The sequence below is a fragment of the Oncorhynchus masou genome, chromosome 31, assembly GCF_036934945.1.
Source record: "Oncorhynchus masou masou isolate Uvic2021 chromosome 31, UVic_Omas_1.1, whole genome shotgun sequence".
NCBI classification, from domain to species: Eukaryota; Metazoa; Chordata; class Actinopteri; order Salmoniformes; family Salmonidae; genus Oncorhynchus; species Oncorhynchus masou.
The window spans coordinates 77,238,584-77,262,048 of NC_088242.1; the positions used below are offsets into that span (position 1 = coordinate 77,238,584).

Here is a 23,465-nt window from a genome sequence, read left to right on the forward strand (position 1 = left end):
GCATCCTGCATTATACTACGTTCTTTTGTTCCATTGACTACGTTGGAAGAGGATTTATGCCTTTCCTGTTTTTCATTAAAGAACTCTGTTTTCTGTTAAAACCGCTTTTGGGTCTTCACTCAAGTACATAACAGTTATGCATCCTCCGAAACATGACACGCCAAACTGCGCTTCTTTACACCCGTCCAATTAACCTGGAAGCCAGCTGCACCAATGTGTCGGAGGAAACACTGTTCAACTGACGACCAAAGTCATCCTGCAGGCACCCAGCCCTCCACAAGGAGTCACTAGAGCACGATGAGCCAAGTAAAGCCCCCCCCAAACTTTCCCCTAACCCAGACGATGCTGGGCCAATTGTGCATCGTCCTATGGGACTCGCGGTCACGGCCAATTGTGACACAGCCTGGGATCGAACCCGGGTCTGTTGTGACGCCTCTCACACTGCGATGCAGTGCCTTGTACCGCTGCGCCTCTCGGGAGGCTCCATTTCGGTGGGTTTAAAGAGAGATTCAGACAGCAAGGCTGACAAGGTTGAGGAAGTTACTTAGGATTTGCCTTGCTACAAAGGGGAATAGTAAAAATGACATGGCCATGATACCCTCCACATTCACCAGAATACACTGATGCCACTGTCCTCAATATGCAGGGACGCATCTTTCACTGGGGACAGGAGGGACATGTCCTCCCCACATTCTGAAATTGTGTTTTTGTCCCCCAGTTTTATCATTCGAAAGTGATACAAAACAAGGCAACGGTGTGCTTTAGGTCCATACGGACACCTCCGAGCGGTCGGGTAGGCTGTTTGGAGTGTTTATCCGACTGGACAAAAAAAAAAAAAAACTAGTTGTCCCCCTATCAATATGTCTTGGTGATGTGATCTTCCCAAGTCATTGTCAGAAAACGCTCCCCTTCTTTGCCATCCAGCTTGTCCTTGCTGTCTCATTGCTCCATGGTAGCCCTGGGAGGGAGGCCTAACCACTGTGACCCCCACTGTCCCACACCGGGCTCTCTGATAGGAAGATGGATGCACTGGGCATCTTTATTTCCTCTTTATTTATTTTATTGTTCATTTTAGACTGACCTTGAAGTAGGTTCAAAGTAGTTGGCATATACTGTTGTCCCTCTCCTTGTCTAATGTAATGTCTATTATACTTCATTTCTGTCCTATCCTGTCATTGTTCTCTCCTTTAATCTTTAATTTTTCACTCATTTCCCAACCCTCTCTATCCCTCCCTCCCTCCCTCTCTCCCAAATCAACTAGCCATTTAGCATTGCTACTGCAGTATATTTGAGAAATAAATGAGTTAGTCAGTTAGTTAGTTGGTCCTAAATGGATCCCAGTCAAGTGTGTCACTTGGCATTGTGTAGAGTAGAGCCTGGAGACTGGCATCATCAGCATGCTGCTGTGGGGGGAACCCTGCTGAAACCCTGCTGTAATGCATGTGTTACTGTTACTCTGCCCTTGACCCCATGCCACTCTTTCTCTCTCCCTCTCTCTGGCTTGCATGGTTGGTTCTTATGTAACTTTTATCAGAGCTGCTTTGTTTTATTTATTTAATCTCTCTGTGTCTCTCTCTTTCTCTCTCTTTCACACACTATCATTATCCTGTCCTGCAGTCTTAATCCTACTGTGTGACTTGCATTTAGCTCAGAGAACTAGAGATAAAACGCAGCCCTTTATTGGCTCTGTCCTTGTCCTGTCCTGATTCTACCTAATATTAAAGGAATATTCCACGGCAAAACTATCTTTTGGTATTGTTTCATTAGTCCATTGTTGATATAGTCTCACAATATTTTGCATGTAAACAATCAAGTTTTTTAGATGTACAGTGCATTCGGAAAGTATTCAGCCCCCTTGACCTTTTCCATATTTTGTTATGTTACAGCCTAATTCTAAAATTGATTAAATAGTTTTTTTCCCTCATCAATCTAAATGAAGTATCACATTTACATAAGTATTCAGACCCTTTACTTAGTACTTTGTTGAAGCACCTTTGGCAGCGATTACAACCTTGAGTCTTCTTGGGATTTTTTGGTCTCTCCAGAGATAATCGATCAGGTTCAAGTCTGGGATATGGCGGGTCCACTCAAGGACATTCAGAGACTTGTCCCGAAGCCACTCCTGCATTGTCTTGGCTGTGTGCTTAGGATTGTTCTCCTGTTGGAAGGTGAACCTTCACCCCAGTCTGAGGTCCTGAGTGCTCTGGAGCAGGTTTTCATCAAGGATTTCTCTGTACTTTGCTCAGTTAATCTTTCCCTCTATCCTGAATAATGTCCCTGTCCCTGCCACTGAAAAACATCCCCACAACATGATGCTGCCACCACCATGCTTCTCCGTAGGGATGGTGCCAGGTTACCTCCAGACGTGACGCTTGGCATTCAGGCCAACGAGTTCAATCTTGGTTTCATCAGACCAGATACTCTTGTTTCTCATGGTCTGAGAGTCCTTTAGGTGACGTTTGGCAAACTCCATGCAGGCTATCATGTGCCTTTTACTGAGGAGTGGCTTCCGTCTGGGGACTCTACCATAAAGGCCTAATTGGTGGAGTACTGCAGATATGGTTGTCATTCTGGAAGGATCTCACATCTCCACAGAGGAACTCTAGAGCTTTCTCAGAGTGACCTTCGGGTTCTTGGTCCCCTACCTGACCAAAGCCCGTCTCCCTGTATTGCTCAGTTTGGCCGTGCATCCAGCTCTAGAAAGAGTCTTGGTGGTTTGACTTCTTCCATTTAAGAATGATTGAGGCCCCTGTGTTCTAGGGAACCTTCAATGCTGCAGAAATGTTTTGGCATCCTTCCCCAGAAACATCTCAAGGATGATCAATGGAAACAGGATGCACCTGAGCTCAATTTTGAGTCTCATAGCAAAGGGTCTGAATACTTACATAAATAAGGTATTATTTATTGTTTTTATTATTTATATTTTTTTATGAGCTAAAATTGATTAAAGCCTGTTTTCACTCTGTCATTATGGGGTATAGTGTGTAGATTGCTGAGGAAATCGTTTTCTTTAATCCATTTTAGAATAAGGCTGTAACGTAACAAAATGTGGAAAAAGTCAAAGAGTCTGAATACTTTTGAAAGGTAATGTATAAAGAAAATCTAGAAAATCTCTTTCAATTTATTTAGCAACCTGTATGGCGCAGCCGTCTACATTTTTGTCCTCAAATTAAACTGGTATATTTTTCTATTCATGCCAATCCTTTTCAGACAATTTGTATCTTTTAATATATGGCAAACAAACAAGTTCCCTCCCTTCCTCCTCTTCCACTTGCCTCCTGCATTTTCTGTGGTAATGCTGCAATCAGTTGGTTGTAACATTGAATTGAGCAGACATTCCCATATGTTTTCGATAGCTACATATGTGACATAACTACATTCTCTATTCATAATATAATTAATATATACAGTACCAGTCAAAAGTTTGGACACACCTACTCATTCAAGGGTCTTTCTTTATTTGGACTATTCTACATTATACAATAATAGTGAAGACATCAAAACCATGAAATAACACATATGTAATAATGTAGTAACCAAAAGGTGTTAAACAAATCTAAATATATTTAATATTTGAGATTCTTCTAAGTAGCTACCCTTTGCTTTGATGACACCTTTGCACACTCTTTGCATTCTCTCAACCAGCTTCACCTGGAATGCTTTTCCAACAGTCTTGAAGGAGTTCCCACATATGCTGAGTACTTGTTGGCTGCTTTTTCATCATTCTGCAGTCCAACTCATCCCAAACCATATTAATTGGGTTGAGGTTGGGTGATTGTGGAGGCCAGTTCATCTAATGCATCACTCCATCTCTCTCCATCTTGGTCAAATAGCCCTTACACAGCCTGGATGTGTGTTAGGTCATTGTCCTGTTGAAAAACAAATGATAGTCATACTAAGCACAAACCAGATTTAATGGCGTATTGCTGCAGAATGCTGTGGTAGCCATGCAGTTTAAGTGTGCCTTGAATTCTAAATAAATCACTGACAGTGTCACCAGAAAAGCACCCCCGCACCATCACACCTCCTCCTCCATGCTTCACAGTGGGAACCACACATTCTGAGATCTTCCATTCACCTACTCTGCATCTCACAAAGACATGGCGGTCCAAGACAAAAATCTCAGAATTTGGACTCCACCGGTCTAATGTCCATTGATTGTGTTTCTTGGTCCAAGCAAGTCTGTTCTTCTTATTGGTGTCCTTTAGTAGTGGTTTCTTTGCAGCAATTCACGCAGTCTCTGAACAGTTGATGTTGAGATGTGTCTGTTACTTGAACTCTGTGAAGCATTTATTTGGGCTGCAATCTGAAGGGCAGTTAACTCTAATAAATATATCCTCTGCAGCAGAGGTAAATTCTTCATTTCCTGTGGCAGTCCTTGTGAGAGCCAATTTAATCATAGCCCTTGATGGTTTTTGAGACTGCACTTGAAGAAACTTACAAAGATCTTGACATTTTCCAGATTGAATGACCTTCATGTCTTAAAGTAATGATGGGACTGTCATTTCTCTTTGTCCCCACTCGGTGCTCCCGAGTGATGCAGCAGTCTAAGGCACTGCATCTCAGTGCTATATGAATCACTACAGACCCTGGTTAGATTCCAAGTTGTATCACAACCGACCGTGATTGGAAGTCCCATAGGGCGGTGCACAATTGTCCCAGAGTTGTCCGGGTTATGGTTTGGCTAGGGTAGGCTGTCATTATGAATCCTATTTTTTTCTTAACTGACTTGCCTAGTTAAATACAGTTTAAAAAAAATATATACAATTATTTTAGCTGTTCTATCCATAATACGGACTTAGTCTTTTACCAAATAGGGCTATCAAATCAAATTTATATATTTATATAGCCCTTCGTACATCAGCTGATATCTCAAAGTGCTCTACAGAAACCCAGCCTAAAACCCCAAACAGCAAGCAAGGCAGGTGTAGAAGCACGGTGGCTAGGAAAAACTCCCTAGAAAGGCCAAAACCTAGGAAGAAACCTAGAGAGGAACCAGGCTATGTGGGGTGGCCAGTCCTCTTCTGGCTGTGACGGGTGGAGATTATAACAGAACATGGCCAAGATGTTCAAATGTTCATAAATGACCAGCATTGTCGAATAATAATAAGGCAGAACAGTTGAAACTGGAACATCAGCACGGCCAGTTGGACTGGGGACAGCAAGCAGTCATCATGTCAGGTAGTCCTGGGGCATGGTCCTAGGGTTCAGGTCCTCCGAGAGAGAGAAAGAAAGAGAAAGCGAGAATTAGAGAAAGCACACTTAAATTCACACAGGACACCGAATAGGACAGGAGAAGTACTCCAGATATAACAAACTGACCCTAGCCCCCCGACACATAAACTACTGCAGCATAAATACTGGGGGCTGAGACAGGAGGGGTCAGGAGATATTGTGGCCCCATCCGAGGACACCCCCGGACAGGGCCAAACAGGAAGGATATAACCTCACCCACACCATTAGAGGGATATCTTCAACCACCAACTTACCATCCTGAGACAAGGCTGAGTATAGCCCACAAAGATCTCCGCCATGGCACAACCCAAGGGGGGGCACCAACCCAGACAGGATGACCACATCAGTGAATCAACCCACTCAGGTGATGCACCCCTTCCAGGGACGGCATGAGAGAGCCCCAGTAAGCCAGTGACTCAGCCCCTGTAATACGGTTAGAGGCAGAGAATCCCAGTGGAAAGAGGGGAACCGGCCAGGCAGAGACAGCAAGGGCGGTTCGTTGCTCCAGAGCCTTTCCGTTCACCTTCCCACTCCTGGGCCAGACTACACTCAATCATATGCCCCACTGAAGAGATGAGTCTTCAGTAAAGACTTAAAGGTTGAGACCGAGTGTGTGTCTCTGACATGGGTAGGCAGACCGTTCCATAAAAATGGAGCTCTATAGGAGAAAGCCCTGCCTCCAGCTGTTTGCTTAGAAATTCTAGGGACAATTAGGAGGCCTGCGTCTTGTGACCGTAGCGTACGTGTAGGTATGTACGGCAGGACCAAATCAGAGAGATAGGTAGGAGCAAGCCCATGTAATGCTTTGTAGGTTAGCAGTAAAACCTTGAAATCAGCCCTTGCTTTGACAGGAAGCCAGTGTAGGGAGGCTAGCACTGGAGTAATATGATCAAATATTTTGGTTCTAGTCAAGATTCTACCAGCCGTATTTAGCACTAACTGAAATTTATTTAGTGCTTTATCCGGGTAGCCGGAAAGTAGAGCATTGCAGTAGTCTAACCTAGAAGTGACAAAAGCATGGATTAATTTTTCTGCATCATTTTTGGACAGAAAGTTTCTGATTTTTGCAATGTTACGTAGATGGAAAAAAGCTGTCCTTGAAATGGTCTTGATATGTTCTTCAAAAGAGAGATTAGGGTCCAGAGTAATGCCGAGGTCCTTCAGATTTATTTGAGACGACTGTACAACCATTAAGATTAATTGTCAGATTCAACAGAAGATCTCTTTGTTTCTTGGGATCTAGAACAAGCATCTCTGTTTTGTCCGAATTTAAACGTAGAAAGTTTGCAGCCATGCACTTCCTTATGTCTGAAACACATGCTTCTAGCAAGGGCAATTTGGGGGCTTCACCATGTTTCATTGAAATGTACAGCTGTGTGTCATCCGCATAGCAGTGAAAGTTAACATTATGTTTTCGAATGACATCCCCAAGAGGTAAAATATATAGTGAAAACAATAGTGGTCCTAAAATGGAACCTTGAGGAACACCGAAATTTACAGTTGATTTGTCAGAGGACAAACCAAACTGATATCTTTCCGACAGATAAGATCTAAACCAGGCCAGAACTTGTCCGTGTAGACCAATTTGGGTTTCCAATCTCTCCAAAAGAATGTGGTGATCGATGGTATCAATAGCAGCACTAAGGTCTAGGAGCACGAGGACAGATGCAGAGCCTCGGTCCGATGCCATTAAAATGTCATTTACCACCTTCACAAGTGCAGTCTCAGTGCTATGATGGGGTCTAAAACCAGACTGAAGCATTTCGTATGCAATGTTTGTCTTCAGGAAGGCAGTGAGTTGCTGTGCAACAGCCTTTTCTAAAAATTTTGAGAGGAATGGAAGATTCGATATAGGCCGATAGTTTTTTATATTTTCTGGGTCAAGGTTTGGCTTTTTCAAGAGAGGCTTTATTACTGCCACTTTTAGTGAGTTTGGTACACATCCGATGGATAGAGAGCCGTTTATTATGTTCAACATAGGAGGGCCAAGCACAGGAAGCAGCTCTTTCAGTAGTTTAGTTGGAATAGGGTCCAGTATGCAACTTGAAGGTTTAGAGGCCATGATTATTTTCATCATTGTGTCAAGAAATATAGTACTAAAACACTTGAGCGTCTCTCTTGATCCTAGGTCCTGGCAGAGTTGTGCAGACTCTTCAAACTGAGCTTTGAAGGAATACGCAGATTTAAAGAGGAGTCCGTAATTTGCTTTCTAATAATCATAATATTTTCCTCAAAGAAGTTCATGAATTTATCACTGCTAAAGTGAAAGCCATCCTCTCTTGGGGAATGCTGCTTTTTAGTTAGCTTTGCGACAGTATCAAAAAGGAATTTCTGATTGTTCTTATTTTCCTCAATTAAGTTAGAAAAATAGGATGATCGAGCAGCAGTAAGGGCACTTCGGTACTGCATGGTACTGTCTTTCCAAGCTAGTCGGAAGACTTCCAGTTTGGTGTGGCGCCATTTCTGTTCCAATTTTCTGGAAGCTTGCTTCAGAGCTCGGGTATTTTCTGTGTACCAGGGAGCTAGTTTCTTACGAGAAATGTTTTTAGTTTTTAGGGGTGCAACTGCATCTAGGGTATTGCGCAAGGTTACATTGAGTTCCTCAGTTGGGTGGTTAACTGATTTTTGTCCTCTGGCGTCCTTGGGTAGACAGAGGGAATCTGGAAGGACATCAAGGAATCTTTGTGTTGTCTGTTAATTTACAGCACGACTTTTGATGTTCCTTGGTTGGGGTCTGAGCAGATTATTTGTTGCAATTGCAAACATAATAAAATGGTGGTCCGATAGTCCAGGATTATGAGGAAAAACATTAAGATCCACAACATTTATTCCATGTGACAAAACTAGGTCCAGAGTATGACTGTGACAGTGAGTGGGTCCAGAGACATGTTGGACAAAACCCACTGAGTCGATGATGGCTCCGAAAGCATTTTGGAGTGGGTCTGTGGACTTTTCCACGTGAATATTAAAGTCAACAAAGATTAGAATATTATCTGCTATGACTACAAGGTCCGATAGGAATTCAAGGAACTCAATGAGGAACGCTGTATATGGCCCAGGAGGCCTGTAAACAGTAGCTATAAAAAGTGATTGAGTAGGCTGCATAGATTTCATGACTAGGAGCTCAAAAGACGAAAACGTCATTTCTTTTGTAAATTGAAATTTGCTGTCGTAAATATTAGCAACACCTCCGCCTTGGCGGGATGCACAGGGGATATGATCACTAGTGTAGCCAGGAGGTGAGGCCTCATTTAACACAGTAAATTCATCAGGCTTAAGCCATGTTTCAGTCAGGCCAATCACATCAAGATTATGATCAGTGGTTAGTTCATTGACTATAATTGCCTTTGAAGTAAGGGATCTAACATTAAGTAGCCCTATTTTGAGATGTGAGGTATCATGATCTCTTTCAATAATGACAGGAATGGAGGTGGTCTTTATCCTAGTGAGATTGCTAAGGCGAACACCGCCATATTTAGTTTTGCCCAACCTAGGTCGAGGCACAGACACGGTCTCAATGGTGATAGCTGAGCTGACTACACTGACTGTGCTAGTGGCAGACTCCACTATGCTGGCAGGCTGGCTAACAGCCTGCTGCCTGGCCTGCACCCTATTTCATTGTGGAGCTAGAGGAGTTAGAGCCCTGTTTATGTTGGTAGATAAGATGAGAGCACCCCTCCAGCTTGGATGGAGTCCGTCACTCCTCAGCAGGTCAGGCTTGGTCCTGTTTGTGGGTGAGTCCCAGAAAGAGGGCCAATTATCTACAAATTCTATCTTCTGGGAGGGGCAGAAAACAGTTTTCAACCAGCGATTGAGTTGTGAGACTCTGCTGTAGAGCTCATCACTCCCCCTAACTGGGAGGGGGCCAGAGACAATTACTCGTTGCCGACACGTCTTGGTGATCTCTGACTGTTTCATCCTAACATCGTTGGTGCCGACGTGGATAACAATATCTCTATACTCTCTACACTCGCCAGTTTTAGCTTTAGCCAGCACCATCTTCAGATTAGCCTTAACGTCGGTAGCCCTGCCCCCTGGAAAAACAGTGTATGATCGCTGGATGATTTGTTTTAAATCTAATACTGCAGGTAATAGAGTTGCCAATGACTAGAGTTTTCAATTTGTCAGAGCTAATGGTGTGAAGGTTCGGTGTCTCAGACCCCGTAACGGGAGGCGTAGAGACCAGAGAAGACTCGGCCTCTGACTCCGACTCACTGCTTAATGGGGAAAACCGGTTGAAAGTTTCTGTCGGCTGAATGAGCGACACCGGTTGAGCATTCCTACAGCATTTCCTTCCAGAAACCGTGAGAAAGTTGTCCGGCTGCGGGGGGACTGTGCCAGGGGATTTATACTACTATCTGTACTTACTGGTGGCACAGACGCTGTTTCATCCTTTCCTACACTGAAATTACCCTTGCCTAACGATTGCGTCTGAAGCTGGGCTTGTAGCACAGCTATCCTCGCCGTAAGGCGATCGTTCTCCTGTATATTATGAGTACAGCGACTGCAATTAGAAGGCATCATGTTAATGTTACTACTTAGCTTCGGCTGTTGGAGGTCCTGACGAACCGTGTCCAGATAAAGCGTCCGGAGTGAAAAAGTTGAGGGAAAAAACAAAAATATAAACGGTAATTAAAAAGTAAAAACCGTAAAGTTTTCAGGTAGCAAAATAGGTTGGCAACAAAACGCACAGCAACTCGTAAACAAGTCTGCAAGTTGTCACCGGAAATGACGTCACCAATGATCCAATAGTCTTCCCGCCTGAAGATTCCTTAGGATCCTAATCTTCTGTATACCACCCCTACCTTCTGTATACCACCCCTACCTTGTCACAACACAACTGACTGGCTCAAACGCAATAAGGAAAGAAATTCAACAAATGTGCTTTTCACAAGGCACACCTGTTAATTGAAATGCATTCCAGGTGACTACATCATGAAGCTGGTTGAGAGAATGTCAAGAGTGTGCAAAGCTGTCATCAAGGCAAAGGGTGGCTACTTTGAATAATCTCAAATATGAAATATATTTTGATTTGTTTAACACTTTTTTTTATAACTACATGATTTCAAATGTGTTATTTCATAGTTTTGATGTGTTGATGTGAAAAACCCTTGAATTAGTAGGTGTTTCCAAACCTTTGACTGGTATTGTATAATACCACTGTTTTTTTAGCAATCAATATATTTGAGATTAACTATAATATTTGTTGTAATATTTGTTCTATCTTTTCTGGAGGATAACATTTTATTTTTAACCAGCTTTGTATGGCTTGTTGAAGAAAGGTCCATACTTTAAACAAAGTAGAATTTTCCATTAGTCAGAAATTATAAATTGTAATCTGTATAAAGGGAAAAGGCCAATTCTTTTAGCAAAGGATGAGCCTTTCTTTGTAATCTATTTAGCAATCTACTGCTTTAATATTTAAAGCATTAAACCATATTCATTATATAACAGGCACTTTTAATTTTGTCTTAGTCTGTTTTTGCGTTCCAAATAAAGTAAAATATTTTTTGCTCATGTGATTTAAAAAATGAGTTGTCTGGAGTAGGCAGCACTATTAGTAAGTAAGTAGACTGTGATAGGACCAAAGAGTTAATCAATGTGATTTTTCCATTTATAGACAAGTACTTACCTCTCTATTGTTGCAGAATCTTATCTATTTTTGCAAACTTTCAATTGAAATTGGTTGTGGTATGTTAATTTATATTTTCTACTTCACCATCCGCCCATTTATTGGTGAACTACAAGGTAGTTTAAACATTGTGTCTTTTCCAATAAGTAATATGATGTACTTGACATAAATGGGTTTTAGTCCAGACAGGATAGAAAAGTGATCAAGATCTTCAATGAGACTGAAGGGATCTGGATTGCAGATTTAAGAAAACACAGTAATCGGCTTACATTGACATCCCTGGATTTCTAACCCTTTGATGTTCTTGTTGGATCTGATTTTAATAGCTAGGATTTCAATGACCATAATACATAGATATGGAGACAACGGACAGCCATGTTTTACTCCTCTTAATAGCTCAATACTTTCTGAGAAGTAATTATTATTTACTATTTTACACCTGGGGTTAATATACATAACTTTAAACCATTGTATAAGAGATTCATCTAAATTAAATCAATGGCAGACTTGATGTCATGCTAAAGTTTGAGATACCCTCGCTCATCTTAAACTCAAGTCTTCTGCCTGACTGCAACGTTTAGTTTGTTCTCTTCGATCAGGGATTTTATTTATTTATTTATTTGACCTTTTTTCCTAGGCAAGTCAGTTAGGAACCAATTCTTACTTTCAATGACGATCTAGGAACAGTGGGTTAACTTTATTGTTCAGGGGCAGAACGACCGATTTTTACCTTGTCAGCTCCGTGCTTACATTTTTATATACAATCACCTGTCTCTCTTATTATGCATGGGAATACTTGGGAACAGATCTGTAAAATTAAAATAACTTGGAGCTGATTTCCTTGGTGTTTTTACAGTCTTATGTCCAACAACGACAAATAAAACTATTCTGCTAGTTGGGGAACCCTGTCTTAGATTATTATGGAAAGTACCATGAAAAGGCTTACTCAACATGACCTGCTTTAGTGAGCATTCAGGGATGTGATTGCCTTGGTTTGTGCTGCCTTTGAAATAATCTTCCAGGATAAACTAGTGTGATACTACAATGCATCGGAATATTATAATGGTATGTACAGTATATGCAAATCAGTCCTCTTATCATTTATTTGAATGCATATTCATTAAACACAGAGGTAGGGGTTGATGAAAGGTCAACCTATAAGACAGAACACTGCAGCAGAGCCACAAGACAATATAATAGTACTGTAGTCATCTACTATATATAGCTAAATGCAAATATGGACATGCCTGAATGGCTAAATGACTTAGAAAGTATATTTTATTTCAATTTAATTTGTGAACTTAGAGCTGCCTCATTGAATATGAACTTAATGACATGGCTATATCGGCACAGTCTTTGTCCTTGTTCAAAATATTGAGGGGTACAGTAGATTTTCTTTCTAGTGTAGAGTTTGAATGGATCCACTTTCAGACCCACATTATTGCTCCCTGATCAGCAGTCATGTCCAGGTCAGTCTGTCTGGTACCCAGTCAGTCTCATATGCTGTAATCGAAACCCATGATCAAGTTAATTTAAATTTGACTTGATAAATTACAAATCCTACTTCTTGACCTGGGGCAAGATTTTAATGACACTTTTGCTCTGCTGTGTTCCTATGTAAACTGTGACATGACAGAGAGGTGAAGCTTGAAGGTTTAATATGAGTCCATGCTTATGTGTGTGCATGTGCACACTTGTATGTTTTCTTTCCATGTGAGTATGTGCACTTGCATGCCTACTTGTGCAATATGAGAAAGGACAGTGGTCCAGTGTTTCTTAATGAGAGGCCAATCAGCCCACTATTTCTGAAGCTCTTGCATTATTCAAATGAGACCCACTGCTGACTGAGGGAGTACAGAAACCAGGCCCTCTGTGTCTGCTGCCTTCATTAAAACGTGTACACAACCCACAAACCTCCTCCTGCCATGCCAGATGCCCTCTCACACAGCCAGCTCTCTACCCATAGGCCATGCCACCTGGGCATAGGTGCCATGTTGTTAGGACTGCTAGTGCTGAGTTACTGTAAGAGTCCCCTCACCAGTCAGTCTGAGGGATGTTGAGTAAAATATGTGCAGACCACACTGATCGTATGTAGGCCTAGCCAACTTCCTGTTTTTCTATTAGTTTGTCAGGCAGGTCTGATTGAATGGTTTATTATTCTGGATTCAACCAAGCTTGTGTTATATGTTCCCTTTGAACAATCAATACTCATGGGTGTACTGTTAGCTGAAAGGGCAGCATCTCTGTGCCCATGGTTGACCTGTCCCAGAATTATTGGCTCAGCTGACAGACAGAGACAGGATGGCTGGTTTGGTCATGGTGACCCTGCAGGTGAAGAGACAATAGGGTCTAGTTGTCCTCGGGTCAATTTGGAACGGGTCGCTATGTTAAAAAAATGTATTTATGTATATCGGGCCCAGATGGAAAATCCCAAGGCCCATTTCGGAACGGACCCGTGAAGACCTCTATTGCTAACACTAGAAGCTGTTAGTGCTGCTGAGCTGACTGTCTTACAGATGACTAGAAGAATGTAAACCCTCTGGCATTCTAGATGTGGTTGAGCTGGACTCCGCTGTAGACCTACTGGCCCTGGACTACCAACACTGTCACATGGATGTGTGAAGAATTTCCATTGAGTGCTTTGAGTTTTTCTGCTATTTTAGTAATTAAAATGTTTGATCTGAAGAGCTGGGGGAAAAAATAAGTGCACCTCACCTCCCCACTCCTTGATGTGGTGCCTCTTGTGCGGGTCTTTTGAAGTGCGGCTCGTCAACAAGTCTGCTCTGTAGTGATGCGCGGGATGACTCCAAACCTACAGTCCCCGCAGATATATCCGCAGGGCAGGGGGCACGCGGGTTTAAGGTAGTACAATATTGTGTGGATGAAGGCTGTGTGGGTGTCGGTCATGTTAAATCAAGATTTTTTTAAATCGGTAAATGTATCATTCTTGTGCAATAAAGATCTATAGGCTACATTGAGGTTTTTCTTTCATTATTGTTATCTGACGTTCGTGTGTAAGCCTAAACTTTAGCTGTAAGCGTGCCAAATTCACGGCAATTGCCAAATGCTTTTGGGAACTTAGGCAGAAAAATGTAACATAGATCCACTGAGGCAAAAAGGACAATGTCGGAGTGGGTTTAAAGTTGAAAATAAAGAGAAGGGAGGGCCAGAACAGTAGCCTAATGTTTGGGAGAGATGTTATGTGTGATGACTGTGAGGCACTGAACAAATTCTACAGTCACAAGACTTCAAATATGGCATGTGAATGGAACTGTACTGTTCGGATGGGTTAAATGGAATAGTAACTGAAATGAGAACACTGACTGTAGGTCTATAACCTCTCACATAGCCTTACATAATATTAACTCGTGCAGAATTAAGCAGTTCTTGCAGTAAAATTATATCCCCCAAATGTACATTTTGACTTGGGAACAGGAGTGGAGGACTGTCTGTAAAGGTGCCGTCTTTATCAAATAAAATAACATGTTATTAGTCACAATTGCCAAATACAACAGGTGTAGATCATACAGTGAAATGATCTTACATGCTTAAAATCTTACAGTGAAATGTTTACTTACGAGTCCCTAACCAAAAATGCAGTAAAAAAAAAAATATGGATAAGAATAAGAAGTAAAAGTAACAAGTAATTAAAGTGCAGGAATAAAATAACAATAGCGAGACCATATACAGAGGGGTGCTGGTACAGAGTCAATGTGCGGGGGAACCGGTTAGTTGAGGTAATATGTACATGTAGGTAGAGTTATTAAGGTGACTATGCATAGATGATAACAACAGAGAATAGAAGCGGTGTAAAAGAGGGGGGGGTGCAATGCAAATAGTCTGGGTAGGTGTTCAGGAGTCTTATGGCTTGGGGGTAGAAGCTGTTTAGAAGCGTCTTGGACCTAGACTTGGCACTCCGGTACCGCTTGCCATGCGGTAGCAGAGAGAACAGCCTATGACTAGGGTGGCTGGAGTCTTTGACAAATTTTCAGCCTGACACCTCCTGGTATAGAGGTCCTGGATGGCAGGTAGCTCTACCCTCTGTAGTGCCTTGCGGTCGGAGGCCAAGCAGTTGCCATACCAGGCAGTGATGCAACCAGTCAGGATGCTCTTGATGGTGCAGCTGTAGAACCTTTTGAAAGATCTGAGGACCCATGCCAAATCTTTTCAGTCTCCTGAGGGGGAATAAGTTTTGTCGTGCCCTCTTCATGACTGTTTTGGTGTGCTTGGACCATGTTAGTTTGTTGGTGATGTGGACACCAAGGAACTTGAAGCTCTCAACCTGCTCCACTGTAGCCCTGTCTATGAAAATGGGGGCGTGCTCGGCCCTCTTTTTCCTGTAGTCCACAATCAGCTCCTTTGTTGTTGTCGTGGCACCACATGGCCAGGTCTCCGACCTCCTCCCTATAGGCTGTCTCGTTGTTGTCGGTGATCAGGCCTACCACTCTTGTGTCATCCGCAAACTTAATGATGGTGTTGGAGTCTTGCCTGGCCGTGCAGTCATGAGTGAAAAGGGAGTACAGGAGGGGACTGAGCACGCAGCCTTGAGGGGTCCCTGTGTTGAGGATCAGCGTGGCGGATGTGTTGTTACCTACCCTTACCGCCTGGGGGACGGCCCGTCAGGAAGTTCAGGATCCAGTTGCAGAGGGAGGTGTTTAGTCCCAGGGTTACTTAGCTTATTGGTGAGCTTTGAGGGCACTATGGTTTTTAATGCTGAGTTGTAGTCAATGAATAGCATTCTCACGTAGGTGTTCCTTTTGTCCAGGTAGGAACGGGCGGTGTGGTGCAATAGAGATTGCATCATCTGTGGATCTGTTGGGGTGGTATGCAAATTGGAGTGGGTCTAGGGTTTCTTGGATAATGGTGTTGATGTGAGCCATGGTCAGCCTTTCGAAGAACTTCATGGCTACAGACGTGAGTGCTACAGGTCGGTAGTCATTTAGGCAGGTTACCTTAGTGTTCTTGAGCACAGGGACTATGTTGGTCTGCTTGAAACATGTTGGTATTAGACTCAGACAGGGAGAGGTTGAAGAGGTCAGTGAAGACACTTGCCAGTTGGTCAGCGCACGCTCGCAGTACCTGTCCTGGTAATCCTTCTGGCCCTGCAGCCTTGACCTGTTGACCTGTTTTAAAGGTCTTGCTCACATCAGCTGCGGAGAGCGTGATCACACAGTCTTCTGGTACAGCTGGTGCTCTCATGCATGTTTCAGTTTTATTTGCCTCGAAGCGAGTTTAGCTCGTCTGGTAGGCTCGTGTCACTGGGCAGCTCTTGGCTTCCCTTTGTAGTGTGTAATGGTTTGCAAGCCCTGCCACATCCAATGAGCGTCAGAGCCGGTGTAGTACCATTTGATCTTTGTCCTGTATTGATGCTTTGCATGTTTGATGGTTCGTCGCAGGGCATAGCGGGATTTCTTGTCAGCTTCCGGGTTAGAGTCACGCTCCTTGAAAGCGGAAGCTCTAGCCGTTAGCTCAGTGCAGATGTTGCCTGTAATCCATGGCTTCTGTGAACATGCATTTACTGTGGGGACGAAGTCATCAATGCACTTATTGATGAAGCCAATGACTGATGTGGTGTACTCCTCAATGCCATCAGAGGAATCCCGGAACATATTCCAGTCTGTGCTAGCAAAACAGTCCTGTAGCTTAGCATCTGCTTTTTCTGACCACTTTTTATTGATCGAGTCACTGGTGCATCCTGCTTTAGTTTTTGCTTGTAAGCAGGAATCAGGTGGATAGAATTATTGTCAGATTTGCCAAATGGAGGGTGAGCTTTGTATGCATCTCTGTGTGTTGAGTAAAGGTGGTCCTGAGTTTTTTCCCTCTGGTTGCACATTAAACATACTGATAGAAATTTGGTAAAACGGATTTAATTTTCCCTGCATTAAAGTCCCTGGCTACTCGGAGAGCCACCTCTGGATGAGCGTTTTCTTGTTTGCTTATAGCGAAATACAGCTCATTCAATGTTGTCTTAGTGCCAGCCTCAGTCTGTGGTGGTATGTAAACAGCTACGTAAAATACAGATGAAAACTCTAGGTAGATGGTGTGGTCTACCTGATCATGAGATACTCTACCTCAGGTGAACAATAGCTCGAGACTTCCATAGATATCGTGCACCAGCTTGTCTTACCATACGCCGCTGTTCTATCCTGCCGGTACAGCGTATGACCAGCCAGCTGTATGTTAATAGTGTCATCGTTCAGCCATGACTCCATGAAGCATAAGATATTACAGTTTTGAATGTCCCGTTGGTAGTTTAATCTTCCGCGTAGGTCATCTATTTTATTTTCCAAAGATTGCACGTTTGCTAGCAGAATGGAAGGATGTGGGGGTTTATTCGATCGCCTACGAATTCTCAGAAGGCAGCCTGCCCTTTGGCCCCTTTTTCTTCGCCTTCTCTTCACGCAAATCATGGGTATCTGGGCCTGTTCCCAGGAGAGCAGTATATCATTCACGTCGGGGTTGTCAGACTCGTTAAAGAAAAAAAAGGATTCTATCAGTCCGTGGTGAGTAATCGCAGTCCTGATGTCCAGAAGTTGTTTTTGGTCATATGAGACGGTATCAGCAACATTATGTTCAAAATCAATAAAAAAATACGTTAGAAAAAAAAAATTAGTTGGGGACATGTAATACGTCACCCTTCTCCGGCACCATGGGGATGGGTTGCTCCCAATTGCGGGCGGGTGTGGGTGAACAAACAGCTGACCTGCACATCACTACTGCTCTGCTCTCCAGACTGGCTAAGGTAAGCACAACACTGAAAGGGATCTCACTGGTAAGGCCAGCCTGCCTCAGATGGTGCAGCAGCCTGGATGACAGCGAGAGCGAAAGAGAAGGATGACAAGGGAGGGAGAGAGGGGCAGAGATGAGAGAGGGGTAGATTTACGGATTTGTTTCTTTTGGATGTGATGCAAATCCATTGGTTGCGTTTCTTCATTATGTTTTGAGGTAGGTGTTTTTTGAGGTAGGTGTTTTTATGATTGTGCAAATAAAACTACCAGGCTTTATTAAAAGGAGAGGGTGAGTAGAGAGAGGGAACTACAATATACTGTATTTGGACAAAACAGACCACAGTTTGGAAAACAGGTCAAGCTTTAGGAGTGCCAGTAGTACTGCTGCTCTCAGCAGCGTTGCCTGCCTTATTTAAAGGAGAGAAGAGCTTTCATGTTCCTGACAAATGGCAGAGCTTGCCCCTGCAGCTGCCAGCACACTAGAATAAGGGGATGTGGGGGGGGGGGTCAAATCAATCTGATTTTATTCACAGGTGAAAAATGAAGTCCTCAGAGGATTCTTTGAATAAGGCCTCTGCCAGGCCCTGTTCAGAAGCTATCAGTGTCAGCGTCTGACTCTACAGACATTATTCATGTGCTGAGACAGCCTGGGCACTGCACCGGCCCTCACTACAATGACGGACGCGACTCTGTGTGTATGTGCGGGCGTGTTTCAGCGCTCGTGCCTGTGTCCTGTCCCCCTCAGATCCTATCTCCTGTTCTATCTTTGTATTGGATCTGTAGGAGGTGTCCCATGATAAGGACATTAATCATGCATTCTTCTCGCTATGAGATGTCTCACTGCCTCTCCCACAATTCCGTGAGCCCAGCGGTGGTGTGTAAACTGCTGTGTTCCTGACGGGGGTGTACCATCTTCATCACTGTTCCCCTGACAGGTGTTGCCAAGTGTTCTTTGCAGAATCTCAGAACGCAGAACCTATTGACAATACGCGGAACACGGCCACTTCCTACATGGAACATCACAGTCCAGTCGGTTCACTTACAATGGGCTCTTATTTCGCTATAAATTCCATTCAGCTGATGTCAGCTCGTTCAATTCCCCCTCTCTGGTAATTTCAAAGGAATACGAGGCCATTCATCATGTGGGATTACTGTCTTGTGAGGAGCTGACTGGTCCTATACCTACCACTACCAAACCGAGAACCTCTGGCGCTCGATTTGCATGGTTGTGTCTGGATTTTAGGTATCACACTCAGCTAGACCCTTATCTCAGCTTGTGACACGCAGGGCTCTCTTTAGTACTCAGGGTTGGGTTAAATGCGGAAGACACATTTCAGTTGAATGCATTCAGTTGTACAACTGACTAGGTATTTCCCTTTCTATTTCTGATTTCTCGTAGCTTTGATGTCACGCTGCCTTCCTCCTATCTCCTTTTAGGTTTTTATATCCATATATCCATTAGACTCTAATGTGATGAACAATGGCAATAAAAGCCAGTGAAGCAGATCTGGAACTGTATATTTACATGCCTCTCTGTGAACGGTTTGTCTCCTCTCCTGAGTTCTGCTACTATATACAGTAGGCCTACCCTATTGCGCTGCCAGTGCAAACATGGAAAATAATGGATGGAAGTTGAAATAGTCTTAAAATATCTGAATAATTAATATTTGTTAGTGAGAGAGGAGCTCTGTCTGACCACATTTTATTTTAGCTGCCACATTGCATTTCTCTTTCTCATTGGTCAGAGTGTAGGCTTAGTCTCTGGGGCTAAATTTGACTTCACTCTGTACTTTTAATATCATTTTTTATTTTTTTTAAAATCTGGCTGACTGAGTTATTACAATAGCTCTATGTACTGTAGCTCTGTATTGGCACTATGTGGTGGAATGGGCTCAGTGATGACGTTTGCAGGATCCAGAGCCAGATATTATGTAAATGTGAAAAGCTTTTTAAAAAGTCTCTCATTTGTTTCATTCACTTACCTGCACTCTATTGATTTATGTGCTGTGTTCAATGAATGTCTGCATTTTCTAATGAAGGAATCTCTCTCCACATCTTTCCCTCTCATCTATCTCCCTCTCTTTCTTTCCTGTCTTTCCTTCCTCCACCCGCACCCCCTCACCTTTCCTCCCCATCTCTCTCCCACTCTCCCTCCTCTCTCCCCCCTCTCAGATCTGGACCTGCGCTACTTCTGGAGCTGGAATGCGTTTCAGGACTACCTGCTGTTCTGCTTTGCCTTCACGGTGCTGTGTGCCTTCCTCACCCTGCTCCTGTTGGACTCTGTGCTGTTTGTGGAGAGTCTCCCTGGCTATGCTGTTCGATGCCATCCTGGGGGTGCCACAGCTGCTGCAGAACTTCCACAACCACTCCACCCGCAGCATGAGGTGAGTGAGTGGCCTGGCTGTAACACACTCCATGAACCCTGTGTGGTGTATACTGTATGTCAATAGGCTGTTGGTCGACAGTTTTCTTTCTTGAGCGGTCGTAAATTTATTTTGATTTTTTTAATTGCATACAACGCACCTGTCGGATTCACACCTGTCTGATTCGCGCCTTCACAAAATCATTGTCATGTGGTTAATCAAAATTCTATCCAAATCTAAATGGTACAATCCTAAAAAGTTACTTCTATTGCCATTGCCAACTATGTAAAAATTGCCCAAAAAGCCAACAAATGAAAACATTGCAATCTGCAGGTAGAAAATATCCTGACATCAAACATTGTATCAACTATTAACTTGGGTCTTTACAGAAGCTCCTTGCAACATATTCTGGGCCCTCAGAGTTTCCTGTGCCAGTGAGCTCGGGACAGACACCGCTGTAGACTATTTGCTCAAGGGATAAGAAGTATTTGGGTAGGCCTATTTTATGATGTTTCCACTGGGTCAAAGTATGACGTTTTTTTCTTTCACGCTGAGTGGATATCGAAAGGGAGAGAGCTGGAAAGATTTTTCTAATACATTTGAGGAGCTATTGTTATTCTCAATGAATGTAGAAACAGACTTCATTTTCTTGCTGTATGAGGTGAAGAAAACATTACTTTGAGAAGCTCCACAGCTCATTAGTCGTGGTGCAATAAGCCAATCAGAAATACTATCATATCCCCAAATGGACACATATATACATACATTTCTGCGGAGGTCCGGTAGCCTATAGGCCTACTTCTATGTGTAATCAGTTGTGCATCCTTACTCAACATTGACAGGAGGGCTCCAAACAAAAGACTGTGACGAAATTGACAAAACGCTTAAATGGAATGAAATGAACCAAAACTTGTTTCTCACAAGTGTAGCATAGGTTGTGTGCTCTGCAAACAACGTGTCTACTCCAACAATCAGAACGGTAAAAGACTGGAATAATAATATATTGAATGCATTAAAACTAGAACCGCCTGGCCTTTTAGAATATAAGTACCAGCTAGAGAAAGTTGCTGGGCTTCCCCTTTAGCATATGCATCAGATGCTCTCAACCTGCAAGGCGTGCAAACAAACAAAAATAACAACAGAGATAGATAGAGTCAAGGATATGTTTTGTATAATTCTACAAAGTCCTAGAAAAAACGTAGGCCTGTAGCCTATTTTCATTTCCCTTACAATAAAAACATTACAGTGTAATCAATTTGATCACCTTTATTTGTAGATTTGATTAGTAATAGAGTTATAGTAATTAATAAAGTCCAGTTACAGCTTCTTTTAACAAATTAGAAACAAATAATATGAGAATAATAATATAACCAGCCAGGTGTGCAGGTGAAATTATTTGCTGTATTCCTAAACAAAAGCACCAGTCATGAACAAATCTAAACAATTAATTGCATAAAGAAATATTTGTGGAAATATTCATGATAAAATTTTAAACTGTGATTTGTTGGTTGTATCAAACACTGTGTTGTGCTATTATTTCCGTGCCTTTACACATTAATCAATCGCGTCTTCTCTTTGTGCTTCGGGTCCACAAACAAATTGGTTGCACTGCTCAGTTTTCATGTGTTCGTTGTTGGAATGAGACCAAGGTGCAGCGTGATAGGCGTACCTTTTCCTTTAATTTAAAATGTTCCACCAAAAAACAATAAACAACTCAACGAATGTAAAGCTAGTAGTGCAAACACATGCAACACAAAAAGACAAGATCCCACAACAGAGAGTGGGAAAAAGGGCTGCCTAAGTATGATCCCCAATCAGAGACAACGATAGACAGCTGCCTCTGATTGGGAACCATAATCAGCCAAAAACAAATAAATATACCATATAGAATGCCCACCCCAAATCACACCCTGGCCTAACGGCTGTCTAAGGTTAGGGCGTGACAGTACCCCCCCCCCCAAAGGTGAGGACTCCCGGCCGCAAACCTGAACCTATAGGGGAGGGTCCGGGTGAGCATCTACCCTCGGTGGCGGCTCCGGTTCAGGACCTAGCCCCCGCTCACTACGCTGATCCCTACACTTCTATGGAACCGGACCGTGGTTCGTCGCCGGAGACTCCGGACCGTGAATCGTCGCCGGAGGAACCGGACCGTGGATCATCACCGGGGGTTCTGAACTGGGAACCCCCGCTGGAGGCTCTGGACTGCAGCTCGTCTCTGGAGGCTCCGGACTGGGGACCGTTGCTGGAGGCTCCGGACTGGGGACCGTCGCTGGAGGCTCCGGGCTGATGACACGCACCTCAGGGCGAGTGCGGGGAAGAGGTACTGGACTGGGAAGGCGCACTGGAGGCCTGATGCGTGGTGCCAGTACAGGTGGCACCGGGCTGATGACACGCACCTCAGGACGAGTGCGGGGAGGAGGCACAGGATGGACCTTACTGGGGACATGCACTTGAGGGAGAGTGCGAGGAGCAGGAACAGGACACACCTAACTGGGAAAGCGCACTTGAGGGGGAGTGCGAGGAGTTGGCACAGGACGCACTGGGCTGTGAAGATGCACTGGAGACCTGGTGTGTATAGCCGGCATCAATAGTTCCGGAACTTTAACACACTTCTCAGGATGAGTACGGGGAGCTGACTCAGGTGGCACTAAACTGACAACACGTTCCTTTATACCAAATCTGTGTATCCTCCACCAACTCAACAACTCTCCCATTTATTTCCCCTCCAAATCCTCCTTCTTCTCACAGACTGGCTCTGGTTCGCTCCTCAGCACCGCCGACTGCTCCATGTGCCCCTCCAAAAAAATGTCTTGGTGTTTCTGTGGCCTACCTCCCCAACTTTGTTGCTGTCCCTCCTTCGCTGCTTCTGCCTGCCTCCATGGCAGGCTCTTATACCTCTCCAATACTTCCTCCCAAGTCCAGGCTATTCTCCCCTCAACCTCTATAGACCAGGATGCCATCTCCTCCCGAGCACGCTGCTTGGTCCAGTTGTGGTGGGATCTTCTGTCACGTCCATTGTTGGAATGAGCCCAAGGTGCAGCGTGGTAGGCGTACATTTTCCTTTAATTTTAAATGTTCCACCAAAAAACAATAAACAACTCAACGAACGTAAAGCTAGTAGTGCAAACACATTCAACAAAAAAATACAAGATCCCACAACAGAAAGTGGGAAAAAGGGCTGCCTTAGTATGATCCCCAATCGGAGAAAACGATAGACATTTGCCTCTGATTGAGAACCATACTCGACCAAAAACAAAGAAATATACAACATAGAATTCCCACCCCAAATCACACCCTGACCTGACCAAATAAAGAAATAAAACATCTCTCTAAGGTCAGGGCGTGACAATGGGCCTCGTTTCGTGTGTACCTGCCAACTTGATCTTGTAGCTTATTTCTTTGTGAGGTTCTTACATAGCTCACATGCCAGATCCAGTGGGGTGCATGGTGCTGAGGATGCAAACACATGTACAAGGCCAGCATCCCGGAGTCACATCTTCACTGTTG

The 23,465-nt window shown here is 43.6% G+C and overlaps 1 pseudogene; it reads left to right on the forward strand.

Annotated features, from left to right (window-relative positions):
- The window catches only part of LOC135524459 (solute carrier family 66 member 2-like), a 113,117-nt pseudogene that overhangs the window by 23,712 nt on the left and 65,940 nt on the right, over positions 1 to 23,465 (forward strand).